Source organism: Pleurodeles waltl, chromosome 4_1 (genome assembly GCF_031143425.1).
Source record: "Pleurodeles waltl isolate 20211129_DDA chromosome 4_1, aPleWal1.hap1.20221129, whole genome shotgun sequence".
Classification (NCBI taxonomy): domain Eukaryota; kingdom Metazoa; phylum Chordata; class Amphibia; order Caudata; family Salamandridae; genus Pleurodeles; species Pleurodeles waltl.
The window spans coordinates 871775946-871794551 of record NC_090442.1 but is presented as its reverse complement, the minus strand read 5'-3'; the positions used below and the strand labels follow the sequence as shown (position 1 = coordinate 871794551).

General features: G+C 48.4%; 1 protein-coding gene across 2 annotated transcripts in view; it reads right to left on the bottom strand.

Annotated features, from left to right (window-relative positions):
* LRRIQ1 (leucine rich repeats and IQ motif containing 1) overlaps positions 1-18606 on the bottom strand; it is a 1566481-nt gene that overhangs the window by 587497 nt on the left and 960378 nt on the right. The gene's annotated exons all lie outside the window — the stretch shown is intronic.

The window sequence follows — 18606 nt, the reverse complement described above, 5'->3', positions numbered from 1 at the left end:
GACTTCTCGGAGCTTCGACGGACATTTCTTCTAGCTCTGCACGTCGACGATGACGTCACAATTGCCCGACTCCACGCGACGCCGTATGACGTCATCTAGGCAATAAGAAGCCCTCGTCGACGTGCAGACGTCAGTTATCACCATTTTTTACGTGCCTTAGAGGCGAACAGGTGAACATTGACTTTGAAGAGAACATAATCACATCAAAAGAAGTGAAACACAACATTTATTACAATAAAAATAATGAGAAACTAACAGCAATACTGGTCCATATGAAACCCAATATGGCAGTCAAATTCAATCATGGGTACTTGAATTATCAAAACCAGAGAAAGAAATACATATATACATGCTATAACTATATATATACATATATATATATATATATATATACATACATATATACATATACATATATATATATATATATATATATATATATACATATACATCTATATACAAGACAATGGCGCTCACCCACGGATTTCGTGGAACGACCAGTCAGGCAACGGGGAGGCGGGTGGGACCATGAGGAATCCACAGGTAGTTAATGTATCCACCAGAAAAAGTGTTACCGAAGGTAAGTAACTTATTCTTCTGATGAATACACCTACCTGTGGATTCCTCACCTAAAGAATAGAGTCCCAAAGCAGTACTACCTCCGGAGGTGGGTGCCTGAATGGTCAAACCAAGAAATCCTGCAGCACCGAGCGAGCAAAATGGCCATCCCTCCTAACCTCAGAATCCAAACAATAATGTTTGACAAAAGTATGGAGGGATGCCCAAGTTGCCGCCTTGCAGATGTCAACCACAGGAACACCTCTAGCTAAAGCCGAAGAAGCAGCCTTAGCTCTGGTGGAATGAGCACGAAGCCCCACAGGTGGTTCTTTCTTAGCTAAGGAATAACAAAGCTTAATACAGAGAATGACCCACCTGGATAGCGTTCTCTTGTGGACTGCTCTGCCTTTCCTCTTCCCCACGTATCCAACGAACAGCTGATCATCTTGCCTGAACTCCCTCATCCTGTCGACAAAGAAGCTCAATGCTCTTCGTGGATCCAGTCGGTGGAGCCTCTCTTCCTCCTTGGATGGATGAGGCGGAGGGAAAAAGGAAGAGAGAGTAATAGACTGCCCCAAGTGAAAGGGTGCAAAAACCTTCAGGAGGAAAGCCGCCTTGGTCCCTAACACCACTTTGTCTCTAAAGAAGGAAAGGTATGGAGACTCTACACTAAGAGCCTGAAGCTCACTGACTCTTCTGGCCGATGTTATGGCCACCAGAAATACAGTCTTAAGAACCAGGAAACGCAAAGCACAAGAATGCATTGGTTCAAATGGCGATCCCATTAGGAATGTTAATACCAAGTTAAGGTCCCACTGTGGCATAACAAATGGTGTGGGTGGAAACTTATTAGTGAGCCCCTTAACGAACTTCAAAACAAGCAGAGATTTAAACAAGGAAGGTTGATCTGGGAGGCACAGAAAAACCGACAGTGCTGATAAATAGCCCTTAACTGTGGCAACTGCACAACCCTTCTGTGCCAAGGAAAGAGCAAATAATAATATATCAGACAAGTGAGCCTTTAAGGGATCAATTCGGTTCTCTCCACACCAACGTACAAATTTAGCCCACCGACTTGCATAGATCGATTTGGTGGAGTGTCGCCTGGACGATAAAATAACATCCACCACTTCTGGTAGCAGAGAAAATGCACTCAGATTGCCCCATTCAATCTCCAGGCATGAAGGTGCAGACTCTGGAGGTGGGGGTGTAGAATCTGCCCCTGCGACTGCGAGAGGAGGTCCACCCTGCAAGGGAGACAGAGCAGAGGGCACAGAGAGAGTTGGAGGAGGTCTGTGTACCACACCCTTCTTGGCCAATCTGGGGCTATCAAGATGACCTGGGCCCGGTCTTGGCAGATCTTCCTCAGAACTCGAGGAATCAGGGGTATGGGAGGAAACGCGTAAAGCAACTGACCCTTCCAGGACATCTGAAACGCGTCCCCCAAAGCTCCTTGCACCGGATACTGGAGGCTGCAAAATAACGGGCACTGCACGTTCTCCTGAGTAGCAAACAGATCTATCTGCGGACACCCCCACATCTGGAAGATGTAAAGAACCAGATCTGGATGAAGACGCCACTCGTGGTCGGCCGAGCTGCGCCGACTGAGAACATCCGCACGTACATTCAGAACTCCGGCCAAATGATTTGCTGCCAAGCAAATCTTGTGGTCCTGAAGCCAGGACCAGAGTCGAAGAGCTTCTCTGCAAAGAAGGTACGACCCCACTCCTCCCTGCTTGTTTATATACCACATCGTGGTAGTGTTGTCCGTCAGGACCTGGACTGACTGACCGCGAATGGAAGGGAGAAAGGCCTTTAGAGCCAGACGTACTTCCTGCAATTCCAACAGATTGATGTGAACCCTCTGTTCCAGTGGAGACCAAAGACCTTTGACCTCCAGGTCCCCCAGATGAGCTCCCCACCCTAGAGTGGAAGCATCCGATACAACTGTGGCCACCAGCGGAGGCAGCGAGAACGGCCTTCCTTGCGACAGGTTGCCGATTGCAGCCCACCACTGAAGATCCACCTCAGTGTCTTTGGAGATCGTGATCGAATCCTCAAGATCCCCTTTGTGCTGAAACCACTGCCTGCGGACGCACCACTGAAGAGCCCTCATGTGCCAGCGTGCATGAGTGACCAGCAGTATGCAAGAAGCAAACAGACCGAGCAGACGAAGGACCTTGAGGACTGGAACTACAGCTCCATTTCGAAACATCTATCAACGCCTGAATGTCCTGAACCCGCTGGGGCGGAGGAAAGGCCCGATTCAATGTTGTGTCCAGTACTGCCCCTATGAACAGGAGGCGTTGAGAGGGCTCCAGGTGAGATTTGGGCACATTGATTGAAAAACCCGTGTCGAGCAACAACTGAGTTGTCGACTGCAGGTGACGCCGCAAGAGCTCTGGAGTCTTGGCTTTGATCCACCAACCGTCCAGATAGGGAAACACCGCTATCCCTCTTCTTCTGAGCTCTGCCGCTACCACCACCATCACGTTTGTGAAGAATCGAGGTGCTGAAGTAAGATCAAACGGGAGGACCGCAAACTGATAATGCTGCGACCCCACCACAAACCGGAGATACTTCCTGTGCGATTTGAGGATCGGAAAATATGGAAGTACGCATCCTGCAAATCGACAGACACCATCCAATCTCCTTCGTTCAACGCTAAAAGAACCTGTGAAAGGGTCAGCATTTTGAACTTTTCCTGCCTGAGGAACCAATTCAAAATCCTCAAGTCCAGAATTGGTCTCAACCGACCATCCTTTTTGGGGATCAGGAAGTATCTTGAATAACAGCCCTGACCCCTCTCCTGCTAGGGAACCAACTCTACTGCGCCTTTTGACAATAGGGATAACACCTCCTGTTGCAGTAACAGAAGATGGTCTTCCAAAAGTAAGGATGGGCGGGGAGGGAAGGGAGGAGGGAACTCCTGAAAGGGAAGAGCGTACCCCTTCTTCACAATGTCGATGACCCAAAAGTCTGATGTTATAAACTCCCACATTGGAAGAAATTGGGCAAGTCTCCCCCCTACCGGAGACAAGGGAACAGGGAGTGGTGGAGGACTAAGGCTGCTTTCCCTGCTACACCCCTCCCGAGGAAGAGGAAGAGGCAGAGTGCTGCTGGGTGGCTCCCCTTGTACGTACTCTGCCCCTGCCCCTGAAGGATCTGTAAGGAAGGGAGCTTGCAGATTGTTGTGGTGCCTGGAACCTGGCACGAAAGGAGGAGCCACGTCCAAAACCCCCAAACTTCCTATATGACCTAAAGGTAGAGGAAGTGGCTGCCTGAAGTCCTAACGACCTCGCTGTGGCTCTGCTCCCTTTGAAACGTTCAAGAGCAGAATCTGCCTTTGTCCCAAATAGTTTTTCCCAGTCAAAAGGCAGATCCAGAAGAGTTGCTTGTATATCCGAAGAGAAGCCTGATGAGCGCAGCCAAGCCTGATGCCTCGACACTATGGATGTACCCATATAGCCCTTGCCACAGAGTCCGAGGTGTCCAACCCAGACTGAATCACCTGGGTCGCCGTCGCCTGAGCCTCCGTTAGCAAATGCAACACCTCTTGTGGCAAGTTAGGATGACCTTTCGCTTCCTCCATGAGGCCATGAACATAACGTCCCAAAATGCAGGTTGCATTGGTCGACTTCAAGGCCATACTGCATGACGAAAACGCCGCCTTTGCTGCGTGGTCCATTTTCTTAGATTCCCTGTCCACAGGGGTCCCGGGGAACGAACCAGGGGATGACCGGGAGGGAGCACGATGCCTGAACCACCAAACTCTCCGGAGTTGGATGTTTGGAGAGGAAGTCCGGGTAACCTGGAGCCCCACAATAGCGCCTTGCTATCGCCCTGTTTACAGCTGTAGAAGTCACAGGCTTTCTCCAAATATCCTTGATGGGGTCCAGGAGAGCCTCATTGAAGGGCAAGAGAGGCTCCGCCACCACTGAAGCCGGATGCAGCACTTCAGTCAAAAGGTTCCTTTTCACCTCAGTAGCCGCAAGAGGAAGATCTAAAAAGTCTGCAACCTTCCTTATTACTGCATGAAAAGATGCAGCCTATTCGGTATACTCCCCAGGGGAAGCCAAAACCCATTCAGGGGAAGTGTCAATACCACTTGCAGTGTCCAGGTCCTGAAAATCACCTGAAGGCTCCAAGATTTCGCCTTCCTCCAGATGTCGTCTGCTGTATTCCTCCTCCTCCAGGAGGCGTAAAGCTAGTCTTCTGGACCGGAGCCTGGATTCGAGTCCCGGTGTCGGCCGACGCCAAAGATCTTCGCCGGCGCCGCTCTTCGGATCCATTCAATGTGGACTGGATCCGTGGAGAATCCACCGGCGCCGGAGTAGCAGACATTGTAGGCGTCACAGGTCTCCTGGGCGACGCCAAAGGCATCGGCGCCGCAGCGGCTCCAGAAGGCAAAAATGGCATGAAGGGTGTCGGCTTATAAGGAGCCGGAGCACCCAAATTAAAAGCCAAAGGGCCTGACGGACCTGCATGCCCTCCACCAGGCGCCATGGTGGAAAAGATAGTAAACATACCATTCAAAAATGCAGCAGGATCTGTACCCGGCGCCGGGAAAGCTGTATATGCCTGCGGAGTCGGTGCCGGCATAGAAGCCGATGATGGCATCTCCTGCACCGGAGAAGCCGCCGGTTCTTGAAGAGGCTCGACTTCAAACACTGACAAAGGTGAAGTCGGAGAAGCCGGAGTCGTAGGCGGCGGAGGAGTGATGGTCGGGCTAATCTCCCACGTCGGACGGCGCCGAGCTGATGGAGATCTGGATCTTGACCTGGACCGACCTCTACTCGATCGGCGCCGAGAGTCGTTACGACACCGAGAGTCTCCATGGCGACGATGAGTCTTCAAAGATTTAGAAGAAGACTCTCTACGATGCTGCCTTTCCTTCCTCTTCTTGCAACGGGCTAGGAATAATTTAGACTCTCTCTCTTTAAGCTCCTTAGGGTTCATGCCCTGGCAGGACCCGCATGACTCGACCTCATGGTCGGAGCTAAGGCACCATAAACAATTTTCATGGGGGTCAGTGACCGACATCCGACCCCCACACTGGTTACAAGGTTTAAAACCAGATTTTCTTGGCTGCGACATAGTAACTACAGATGCGCTACTGTAGCTCCCTGTTAGCCTCGAAGAAAAAACGTTATTCGAAGGCATGGAAAAAAGGGAACTGACGTCTGCACGTCGATGAGGGCTTCTTATTGCCTAGATGACGTCATATGGCATTGCGTGGAGTCAGGCAATTGTGACGTCATCGTCGACGTGCAGAGCTAGAAGAAATTTCTGTTGAAGCTGGCGCGAGGGGAGTATTCTTTAGGTGAGGAATCCACAGGTAGGTGTATCCATCAGAAAGTCCATTTAACTAAGCACTGCTTAGAAAAAACCTTGCCCCTGCTGAACTAAAGGTAACATAGCGATGGTCCGATTGATGGAATAGTTTACTTATGTCCAAGTAAAATTTCAAGCCAGTTTGAGTTTCCAGAGAGTGCAACGATATTTGGCTGCCAAAAAAATAAACAGTAGGTCAATATGATGTGTATGGTGTGTGGGAGTAATGGTAATCAAAGAGGAAAATGTTGTTCATGAGTAGTTCAAGTGTTGCCTCTGGGTAATTATATTAAATTCTTAAACACTGAATAGTCCCGCCCACATGCGGACTCTGAGCAATTTTAAAAATATGTACTTTTCTCTAGAAATGACTATTTTGTCCGTTAAATAATATTTTGACAGACAACTGAACATTATAATGGCCATTCCAGTTTAAGTTTTCTTTCTACATTTTGTAGTGGTGATTGGGAAGCTAAATTTATGAGATGCGCTGTGCGTGACAATATGAAATCACTCAATGTATTCTGGTGAGAAACTGGGTTGTTGGTTGACTAGTGTGTGAGCCCTGGTCAAGCAACAGCCACAATCACTTGCAGGATGAACCACGAAAAGTCACTAATTTAATCTGTGCTTAACTCTGGGTAGCTTGGCACAAAAAGCACCCAGGCTAAACTTAGAGGTAATGTGTAAAGTAGTTATGCAGCACAGAAAGATCAATACAGTGAAAACACAACACAATAAAAATTCCCAAACCAAATTAGAAAAATAGAGAACATTTTAATACAGTTGTTGACATCAACCACATCAAAGTCCAATTAGTAGAACCAGTTACGAATTTTAATAGGTTCCAAATAGCAAGTCCTCAGTTTTAGAAAATGGCCACCTGTGTACCTTTAGCACCACAGCCGACGGTCCAGGAGTGGATGGAGACGTCTTGGGGATTCAAGGCTCTCTCAGGCTGGGGTGAAGGGGCAGGTTCAAGATGGTGGGAACCTGTTATGACCCTGTGACTCTGAACAGGATGCCAGCTAAACTAGCCCTTGGAGCCACTTCTGAAGTCCTGGGTGCAGGTGAAGATATAGGGCTCCGCAGCAGGGCTGGCCTCTGAAGGTTCGAGGCAGGCTCCAGGCAGCAAGGCAGTCCTTCCAGGTACAGCAGAAGTCTGGTAGAGTGCACAACAGGTCACAGTAGCAGCCAGTCCTCAGAGTACTTCCGCAGGTCCAGTAGTGAACTGAAGAGTGGGTCTGAGAGCCCTATTTTTATACCCTTGTGCCATGCGGCTAGAAGTTGGGAGAAGTTTCCAGAACGGTCATTTGAAGTTCCAGGAGGTTACTGCCTCCAATGTCTCAGCTCCTAGCTAGCTGCACTGCCAACACATGGTTAAGCCTATTGTGTGGTGGCAAAGTCCAGCCTATTCAGGTGCAAGTTGGGTTGTGTTTAGCTCGGGTCCCCACCAAGTCAGTTAATGGACCATTCAGGCTCTGCTAATCCCACTACTGTGCAACTGTCTGGGTTGAACTCACAAAGTCTCAACTGTCAGTTACACACAGTCACGTAACCTTAGTCAGGCTGCAGGCATATAGGGCTAAGGGCAGAAAAATGCCAGCTTTCTAAAAGTGGCATTTTCAAACTTGTAATGATACATCCAACTTTACCATTGAGGAGGGTTTATTAATACATGTTCATAGATACCAAACATGACATATCTACCAACTCTGGTTTAGGAACTTCAACTTATTAAATCTAATAAGGAATCTCCAATGTTATCCTATGGGAGGGGTATACCTCACAGAAGTGAAAAAACACATTTGGGAGTTTGTGACTACTAGGGCATGTAAAATTAAAAAGCACATGTCCTACCTTTTAATTACACAGCACCCTGCCCTATGGTCTACCTAGGGCTTACCTTAGAAGTGACTTATATGTAATAAAAGGGGAGTCTACAGCTCGGAAAGGGGTTTTAAATGCCAAGTCGACATGGCAGTGGGATACTGCCTTTAGGCTGCAATGGCAGGCCTGTGACATGTTTTAAAGTGCTACTTAAATGGGTGGCACAATGAATGCTGCAGGCCCACTAGTAGCATTTAATTTACCATTTACAGGCCCTGGGTATATGGTATACCATCCTAAAAAGGACTAATAAGTAAATTAAACATGCCAAAGAAGTGTAAATCAACTCTGCCATGTTTAAAGGAGAGAGCACAAACACTTAAGCATTAGTATGCTGTGGTAAAGTACTCAGAGTCCTAAAGCACCAAAAACAAACTCAGCAAAAAGTGGAAGAATGGGCCCTCAAGCCTCGTGAGGCTGCTTTTTTTGGCCAGTGCATAGCACGAAATGGTTTGCTTCTGTACTGCCCAACCTTTCTTTGCTCCCACATATCCCACAAATAGTGTAATAAAGGTAGAACAACAATGCTCATTTTAGGTCCAGCCGGTGGAGTCACCCCCTTCCTTAGAGTGACAGCCTGTCCCAAATAAAATGGGGTCACCACCTTTGGGAGCAAGGAGGCACAAGTGCGAAGTACCACTTTATCAGGAAACACTGAGCTATGGAGGCTTGGATGACAAAGCCTGCAGCACACTCAACCTCTGACCAGATGTTATGGGCACGAGAAAAGCTGCTTTGATCGTGAGCAGCCTGAGAGGAAATTATGAAGGGCTCAAACAGAGTACACATCAGAAATGTAAGATTCAGGTTCAGGTCCCACTGAGGCACAATAAAGGGCTAAGGTGGAAACATATGTACAAGTACCTTTAAGAAACCTATTTATAATAGGGGACTTAAATAAAGAGGGTTGGTCAGGCAGCTGCAGAAGAGTGCCCAGAGCAGAGCCCTGCTGGGCAAGGTACAGAATGAAAAAAAGAATATCAGTGAAAGAAGCAGAAAGAGGCTCTATAGTCTTCTCTGTTCAATATTTAACAATTGTTTGCCAATGTAAGGCGTTTTAATGGAGGTGTGCCTGGCTGCCCGAATAACATTACAGACTTCGGGAGGAAGGCCGAAGGCTGTCAACGGTCGCTGCTCAATCTCCATGCATGAAGGCGTAGATTTGACAGGTTCGGGTGGTGAACCCGCCCCTGCTGCTGCGACAGAAGATCCTCCTAAAGGGGCAGCCTGATCGGAGGGTTGACGCTCATTTTCAGAAGACTGGGATACTGCACTCTCTTTGCCCAGTCCGGAGCCACAAGGATTACTTGGCCCCAGTCATTCTTGATCTTCTTGAGAACTCTGGGAAGAAGTGGTATGGGCGGAAAGTCGTACAGGAGGTCTGAACTTAACTCAAGATGAAAAGCGCGGCTGAGCGCTTGCTGCCTTGGAAATTCCAACGTGCAATACTGCTGACATTGCGCATTCTCTATGGAGGCAAAAAGATCTAACCAAGGATCTCCCCACTGCTGAAAGAGTCCTTGCGTCACCTCCGGATGGAGACACCACTCGTGATCCGCTAGGCATGGGCAGCTTAGTTCATCCACCCTGGCGTTTAGAGAACATGCCAGGTGTTGAACCACCAGGGTAATGCCCTGCAGTTCCAGCCATGTCTAGAGACACAGGGCCTCTTGACAAAGGGTCCATAATTGCACCCGGCCCTGCTTGTTGCAGTGCCACATGGCGGTGGTGTTGTCCGTGAACACCTACACTAACTTACTCTTGACAGAGTGAAGAAATGCTTTCAATGCTAGCCGGATTGCCCAAAGCTCCAGCAGATTGATGTAGAGTCTTGATTCTGCCAGGGCCCAGAGTCCTCCGGTTATCACCTCTCCCAGATGGCTGCCCCATGCCAGCAGTGAGGCATCCATCACTACTGTGAAGGCTGGTTGGGGAAGAGGGAAGAGTCTGTCTCTGACCCAGTCGTGGCTCGTAAACTACAACTGCAGGCCTTTCGCAGCTCCCTCTGAGATCCAGACCATGTCAAAGAGATTCCTCTGATGCTGCGCCCACTGGAACTTCAGGTCCCTCTGCAGACCCCTATAAGCCAGCCGGCATGTGTCTCTAGCAGGATGCAGGACGCCATGAGACCCAGCAGCCTTTGAGTCAGTCTCACTGAAATCTAAGATAGAGGTTGAAATATCAGTATCATAGGCTTCATATCCTGGACTCGCTGCTCGGGAGGATAAGCCCGAAACTGCACTGTGTCCACAGTAGCTGAGCTGAAAGGGAGCTTCTGACACGGGCTCTAGTGTGACCCAGGGTGGTTTCTTTTTAAGAGCAAGGGGGCTACTTCCCCCACTCATATTTCTCACCTCTTTCATTTTTCAGATGACATAAATCCTACCTTTAGTAAGTACTGACTGCTCAATAATCAGCATTAGCTTATAACCCTTGCTCTGAGCGAGGCCCAGGCAGTCACACCACTGAGATGCACATGTCCTTGCTGTGCACATGTCATGATGCAAGATTTTCAGGGCCTGTCCGATACAAGCTCTTCATTCAGTGGCCTGTCAGAGTGTAGGGCCACTCCTCCCCTGCGACGTGCACCATCATCTCCGATTGACTTCACTTGGGCGTTTCAGGCTCCAGCCTGTGCTTCCCAAAACTGTGGCAATCAGCAAGGGTTCCAACTTTTCTAACTCATCACAGAGTGGGGAGTGGATCAGCAGGCATAACTGATCCCACCCCACTCTGTGACAAGTTAGGAGCGGGTGGCAGGATTGGAGGCAGAGCATGTGACAGGCATCATCAGTGACACCAGGTCACATGCGGTGAACAGATACAGTTCGCATGTTTCAGTTTTATAGTTTTTATAGAAACAGGCACACTGTAGATGTTGCTAGATTAGGTTCTTTCATAAAGTACTGCCTGTGAGCTTTCCCCACAAATTTCAGCACAGAGCACTGGCTCAGGTTGTAGGAGAGAAGTCACTCTGATGCAGCGGAGTTTGCCTCTCTAGCACATTATATATCCTTTCTCCAGGCCATCCACATGAAGTACCACTGGCCTCGAGGCATTTGCGGGGAGGCTGTCAAGAGAGCGTGCCAAAGATAAAGTTATTACTTTAAGCCCTCAAGCTGGGTAGTTCAGCAGTGTCCATCGACTCTTGTTCAGTAGGTCCTAGTGTCTCTGTCAGGGTCAGTGCAACTACTGTGTGTCTTTATTAGATAAGGAAACAGTTGTATTCTTTTGGTATGATTATTTATTTTCCAACACTCTCTTTTCTCTTTACCCTCCCAGGGCTCCTAAAGTGTGTGTAGGAAGCTGGCTCTGTATATACTATGTTAAAGTAAGAAATAGTGTGCACAGAGGTAAGATAGTGGCAAAAGTAGATAATTCTAATGCTTTATTTTGTGGTAGTGTGGTCGAGCAGTAGGCTTATCAGAGGGTAGTGTTAAGCATTTGTTGTACACACACAGGCAATAAATGAGGAACACACACTCAAAGACATACTCAAGGCCAATAGGTTTTTATATTGAAAAATATATTTTCTTAGTTTATTTTAAGAACCACAGGTTCAAGATTTACATTAAACCCTTTAAATGTAAGGCACTTCACTTAGATACTTTAGGAACTTTGAATGAAAGCAATATCACATACAGTGTTTGTAAAAATGGCAATAAGCTATTTTCAAAGTGGACACTGTGCAAAAATCAAAAGTTCCTGGGGGAGGTAAGTAAAGGTTAGTTTTGAAGGTAAGTAAAACACGTACAAGTCTCAAGTTTGGGGCATAGGCAGCCCACCATTGGGAGTTCAAGGCAACCCCAAAGTTACCACACCAGCAGCTCAGTGCCGGTCAGGTGCAGAGGTCAAAGAGGTGCCCAAAACACATAGGAGCCTATGGGGAACAGGGGTGCTCCGGTTTTAGTCTGCCAGCAGGTAATTACTTGTGTCATCAGGGTGCAGACCAGGGGGGTTTTGTAGAGCACCGGGGAGGACACGAGAAGGCACACAAAGTACACACTCAGCGGCACAGGGGCGACCGGGTGCAGTGAGCAAAGCAGGCGTCGGGGTTTAGATTGAAAACAATTGAGGGACCCAGGGGTCCCTCTAGCGTTGCAGGCACAAGGGGCGCTTCTCGGGACAGCCACCACCTGGGCTAGGCAGAGGGTTACCTGGGGGTCGCTCTTGCACTGAAGTTCGGTTCCTTCAGGTCCTGGGGCTACAAGCCCTGGGGCTGCGGGCCCTGGGCCCAAGAGCTCAATCTGATAAGGTTCTAACTCTATAGGCTCAGTTCCCTCAGGGGATATAACTTCTTCCTGAGAAGAGAGGTTCTGTTTCTTTTTCTGTGCTGAAGCTGGTTCCCCAGTCTTCTTTCCTTTTCTCTTGGAGGGTTGGGCCATTATTCCAGACTCCAACACCTCTTTCTCACCCTGAGCTCTGCACTGTGCCCTAGTCTTGACACACACCAGTTCAGGGATACCCAGCATGGCTGCATGGGTTTTGAGTTCTACCTCAGCCCATGCTGAGGACTCCAGATCATTTCCAAGCAGACATTCAACTGGTATAGCAGAAGAGACTACCACCTGTTTCAGGCCAGTGGCCCCTCCCCATTCTAAAGTTGCCATAGCCATGGGATGTACTTTTGTCTGATCGTCAGCATTGGTGACTGGATAAGTTTGTCCAGTCAGGTATTGTCCTGGGGAAACCAGTTTGTCTCCACTGGCACCTGTATCCCTCAGGGCCTCTACTCTAGTCCCATTAATAAAGAGCTGCTGCCTGTATTTTTGCACGTTAGGCGGCCAGGCAGCCAGTGTGGCTAAGTCCACCCCACCCTCAGAGACTAATGTAGCTTCAGTGTGAACCCTGATTTGCTCTGGGCACACTGTTGATCCCACCTGGAGACTGGCTATTCCAGTGCTAACTGGAGTAGTAGTTGAAGTGGAACCTTTCTTGGGACAGGCCTGGTCTCCAGTTTGATGTCCATGCTGACTACAGCTGCGACACCAGGCCTTTTTGGGATCAAACTTTTTACCCTTGTACCCAAATGAGGATTGTAAAGAGGCTTTGGACCCACCCTCCTGTGCAGGTATTTGGGGCCGTGTAGAGGACTCTTTACTTTTTCCTTTGGATGTCTCAACACTCTTCCCCTGGGGAGGCTTTGTGACCCCTTTCTTTTGGTCACCCCCTGTGGAAGTCTTGGTCACCCTTGTCTTGACCCAGTGGTCCGCCTTCTTTCCCAATTCTTGGGGAGAAATTGGACTTAGGTCTACCAGATGCTGATGCAGTTTATCATTGAAACAATTACTTAAAAGGTGTTCCTTCATAAACAAACTATACAGCCCTTCATAATCATTTACACTACTGTCATTAATCCAACCATCTAGTGTTTTTACTAAGAATTCAACAAAATCAACCCAGGTCTGGCTCGAGGATTTTTAAGCCCCCTGAACCTAATCCTGTACTCCTCAGTTGAGAATCCAAAGCCCTCAATCAGGGTAGCCTTCATGAGGTCATAGGATTCTGCATCTTTCCCAGAGAGTGTGAGGAGTCTATCCCTACACTTTCCAGTGAACATTTCCCAAAGGAGAGCACCCCAGTGAGATCTGTTTACTCTTCTGGTTGCACAAGCCCTCTCAAAAGCTGTGAACCATTTGGTGATGTCATCACCATCTTTATATTTTGATACAATCCCTTTGGGGACTTTTAGCATGTCAGTATTCTCTCTGACCCTATTTATGTTGCTGCCACCATTGATGGGAGCTAAACCCATCTCTTATCTTTCCCTCTCTATGGCTAGGAGCTGTCTCTCGAAAGCCAATCTTTTGGCCATCCTGGCTAGCAGGAGGTCATCTTCATTGAGGCTGCCCTCAATGCTTCCAGAGTTGCTGGACTCCCCTGTGGGAGAAGCAGCATCTCTGACTATCACTTGTGGAGTCAGGGTTTGAGGGACCCTGGTCTCCCTAACTAGGACAGGAGGGAGGGAGTCATCCTCCAGGTCACTAGTTTCCCCCTCTGTAAGGTTGTCTTCAGAGGGGTGGTCTCTAGAAAACTCTGCCAAAAGCTCCTGGAGCTGTACTTTGGTAGGGTTTGATCCAGTTTTTATATTTTTTATTTTATAGAGAGTCCTTAACTCTGACATCCTTAAATGCAGGTAAGGGGTGAGGTTGAGTTCCACCTCCAGCTCTTCTGTGCTAGATATTATTTCTCTAAAAGTTGGGATACTTTTTAGGAATCTAAAACTATCTCTAGAACTTAATCCAAACTTTTACAAAACTTTTAAACTCGAAAAGAAATGCTAACAGGGACTTACACAAGGCCCTATCAGGACTTTTTAAAAATTTAGAAAAATAGCTCAAATTGCAAAAATCAGTTTCTAATGACAATTTTTGGCATTTAGTCATGTGATCAGGTATTGACTGAGTAGTCCAGCAAATGCAAAGTCTTAGACCCCACCGCTGATCCACCAATGTAGGAAGTTGGCTCTGTATATACGATTTCAAAGTAACAAATAGTGTGCACAGAGTCCAAGGGTTCCCCTCAGAGGTAAGATAGTGGCAAAAGTAGATAATTCTAATGCTCTATTTTGTGGTAGTGTGGTCGAGCAGTAGGCTTATCAGAGGGTAGTGTTAAGCATTTGTTGTACACACACAGGCAATAAATGAGGAACACACACTCAAAGACTTACTCCAGGCCAATAGGTTTTTATATTGAAAAATATATTTTCTTACTTTATTTTAAGAACCACAGGTTCAAGATGTACATTAAACACTTTAAATGTAAGGTACTTCACTTAGATACTTTATGAACTTTGAATGAAAGTAATATCACATACAGTCTGTGAAAATGGCAATAAGCTATTTTCAAAGTGGACACAGTGCAAAAATCAGTTCCTGGGGAGGTAAGTGAAGGTTAGTTTTGAAGGTAAGTAAAACACTTACAAGTCTCAACTTTGGGGCATAGGCAGCCCACCGTTGGGAGTTCAAGGCAACCCCAAAGTTACCACACCAGCAGCTCAGGGCCAGTCAGGTGCAGAGGTCAAAGAGGTGCCCAAAACACATAGGAGCCTGTGGGGAACAGGGGTGCTCTGGTTTCAGTCTGCCAGCAGGTAAGTACTTGCGTCCTCGGGGGGCAGACCAGGGGGGTTTTGTAGAGCACCGGGGGGGACACGAGAAGGCACACAAAGTACACCCTCAGCAGCACAGGGGCGGCCGGGTGCAGTGAGCAAAGCAGGCGTCGGGTTTTATACTGAAAACAATGGAGGGACCCGGGGGTCACTCTAGCGTTGCAGGCAGGCACAGGGGGGGCTTCTTGGGACAGCCACCACCTGGGCTAGGCAGAGGGTCGCTCTTGCACTGAAGGTCGGTTCCTTCAGGTCCTAGGGCTGCGGGTGCAGTGTTGGTTCCAGACGTCTGGTCCCATGTTACAGGCAGTCGCGGTCAGGGGGAGCCTCTGGATTCTCTCTGCAGGCGTCGCTGTGGGGGCTCAAGGGGGTCATCTCTGGTTACTCACGGGCTCGCAGTCGCCAGGGAGTCCTCCCTGAGGTGTTTGTTTTCTGCAGGTTGAGCCGGGGGCATCGTGTGCAGAGTGTGAAGTCTCCCACTTCCGGCAGAAAACATGAAGTTGCTTCTTTGTTGCAAAGTAGTTGCAGGTTTTGAACAGGGGCCGCCGTTCACAGAGTTTCTTGGTCCTGTAGTCCAGGCCAGTCCTCTGAGGCTTCAGAGGTCTCTGGTCCCTGTTGGATGCGTCGCTGGAGCAGGTTTTCGAAAGTTGGAGACAGGCCGGTAGGGCTGGGGCCAAATCAGTTGTCGTCTTCCTCCTTCTCTGCAGGCTTGTAGGTCAGCAGTACTTCTTCTTTCTTCAGGTTGCAGGAACCTGATTTCCTGGGATCTGGTGAGCCCCTAAATACTGAATCTAGGGGTGTGTTTAGGTCTGGGAGGGCAGTAGCCAATGGCTACTGTCCTTGAGGGTGGCTAAACCCTCTTTGTGCCTCCTCCCTGTGGGGAGGAGGGCACTTCCCTAATCCTATTGGGGGAATCCTCCAAACTCAAGATGGAGGATTCCTCAAGACAAGGGTCACCTCAGCTCAGGACACCTTAGGGGCTGCCCTGACTGGTGGGTGACTCCTCCTTGTTTTTCTCATTATCTCCTCCAGCCTTGCTGCCAAAAGTGGGGGCAGTGGCCGGAGGGGCGGGCATCTCCACTAGCTGGGATGCCTTGGGGCGCTGTAACAAAGGGGGTGAGCCTTTGAGGCTCACCGCCAGGTGTTACAGTTCCTGCAGGGGGAGGTGAAAAGCACCTCCACCCAGTACAGGCTTTGTTCCTGGCCACAGAGTGACAAAGGCACTCTCCCCATGTGTCCAGCAACATGTCTGGTGTGTGGCAGGCTGGCAGAAACTGGTCAGCCTACACTAGAAGTCGGGTATGTATTCAGGGGGCATCTCTAAGATGCCCTCTGGGTATATTTTACAATAAATTGCACACTGGCATCAGTGTGCTGAGAAGTTTGATACCAAACTTCCCAATTTTCAGTGTAGCCATTATGGAACCGTGGAGTTTGTGTTTGACAAACTCCCAGACCATATACTCTTATGGCTACCCTACACTTACAATGTCTAAGGTTTTGCTTAGACACTGTAGGGGGGCATAGTGCTCATGCATATATGCCCTCACCTGTGGTATAGTGCACCCTGCCTTAGGGCTGTAAGGCCTGCTAGAGAGGTGTCTTACCTATGCCACAGGCAGTGTGAGGTTGGCATGGCACTCTGAGGGGAGTGCCATGTCGACTTAGTCATTTTTTCCCCACCAGCACACACAAGCTGTGAAGCAGTGTCCATGTGCTGAGTGAGGGGTCCCTAGGGTGGCATAAGACATGCTGCAGCCCTTCGAGACCTTCCCTGGCATCAGGGCCCTTGGTACCAGGGGTACCAGTTACAAGGGACTTACCTGAGTGCCAGGGTTGTGCCAATTGTGGAGACAAAGGTACAGTTTAGGGAAAGAACACTGGTGCTGGGGCCTGGTTAGCAGGGTCCCATCACACTTTCAAATCATAACTTAGCATCAGCAAAGGCAAAATGTTAGAGGGTAACCATGCCAAGGAGGCATTTCCTTACAGTGTGTGAGCCTACAAATTAATAGTGTAAGCCAAGGGACTTCTATGACTCATACAGGCCTGCAAAAGCTGAGCGTTGGCAATATTTGGCAAGTCAATCATGCAATAAACAAGAAGAACATCATAAGATCCTTCAAAATTCACAAACTGTATTCTTTACCACATGAAAGCGTGTCAGCCTTGCATATCAGATTTTAACGCTCTATCTAGAAGTGTTATTTAAAAGTGAACATTTTGAAATATTCCAGCCTTGTCTGGAAGGCAGTACTATTAGCAAACTAGGAGGCAGTCTTCCACAACAAACTAAATAGACTTATTTTTTTTTCACAGTGCACATCGTGAATGCAAGTACTTGAAAGTGCTCTAATATGTGATATTAAACAAAAAGGAGGTGCACTCAAATAAAGTGTTTGCCTAGGATCACACACTTTGGCCCACAGGAGCGTCTCGCAGGGCTTTGCTGGGGCGGCGCAGGGGCAAATGAATAAAAGATTATTTTTTTTTAAATCTCTTACCTGCTTCTCTGCTGCCGCGGCGCTCCTCTCCCATCACTGCAGGCAGGCGCAGTCTCCTAGCCTGCCCTGCAGCCAATCCTGACGCTGCTCAGAGCAGCATCAGGATTGGCTGGAAGCACCCAGCCAGGGCGCTCCCGGGCAGACTGGGAGCCTGTGCATGCTCTCTCCAGCTTGGCAACTGTGCTGCTGGGCTGGAGAGAGCCTACTGCACATGTATATTTGGCTGGCCGAGACGGTCGGCCAAATATATTCATGTGCAGTGAGGGGAGTGCACAGTGCACTCCCCTCATCTCATCATCCCCAATGTCCCTCCCCTTCCACAAACGTGGTTTATTATCTTTTCGTTTGTTAATGGTGATTTGCAGCGATTGCTCCTGGCGGGGGATGGGGGGGGTGATACTCCTCGACCCTAACAGAGGAGCCACGCCTGTTGGTCCAACAGGGTAGCCAGGATTGATTCCAGATTTTCCAGTTTTAGTCTGTGCAGTTCAGCCACTAGAATTGAAGATTAATGCTTTGTCATTAACTCTTAAAGGATGTGGTTAGGGCATGGGGTGACAGGCAGACATTTTATTGTTGGCAGTGTAAAATAGCACACACCTTGCCTTAGGCTATAAGGGTGCTTCATAACAGACACAGGCTATGTTACATGATTTTGTTCCGGCAAACAGAGATCTGCCACGATTCACACAATGCTGAATCAAGGCCAGGATTTGAACCTTGGTCCCCATGTTGTATGGCCAACAACGGTAGACATTAGGCCTGATCACCTCCTGTGATAGCTCAGCTGGTTTTTGGTTGGAGGTTCTAAAAGGACGGTGAACTGAGCTAAAGCATGCCCTTTGGCTCAAGTCTGGATCGAACTTTCAGTTGCTCGTCCATAGCTGCCAAGGTTTCCAGGTCCATGTTTGATGTGCTAGTCCCGTCCAGGTTTTGTTTTTTTATTTTGGGACTTGTAGTCCTATTTTATGTGTAATAAACAAGACTACAAGTCCCAGAATTGAAAGAAAAGTCTGGACTGGACCGGCACATCACACATGGACCTGGAAAACTTGCTAGTTCACCTTTCTCTAGCTCAAATCCCTTCGTTTCTGACAACCTCAGACATTCACACTGAGCCTGCTATTATTCCCCCTAAATGGACTAAAAGCAATTTTTAAGTTTCTAATGTGCTGAACAATTAGACTCAGGCCATCTTCTGGGAGGAGACAGTGT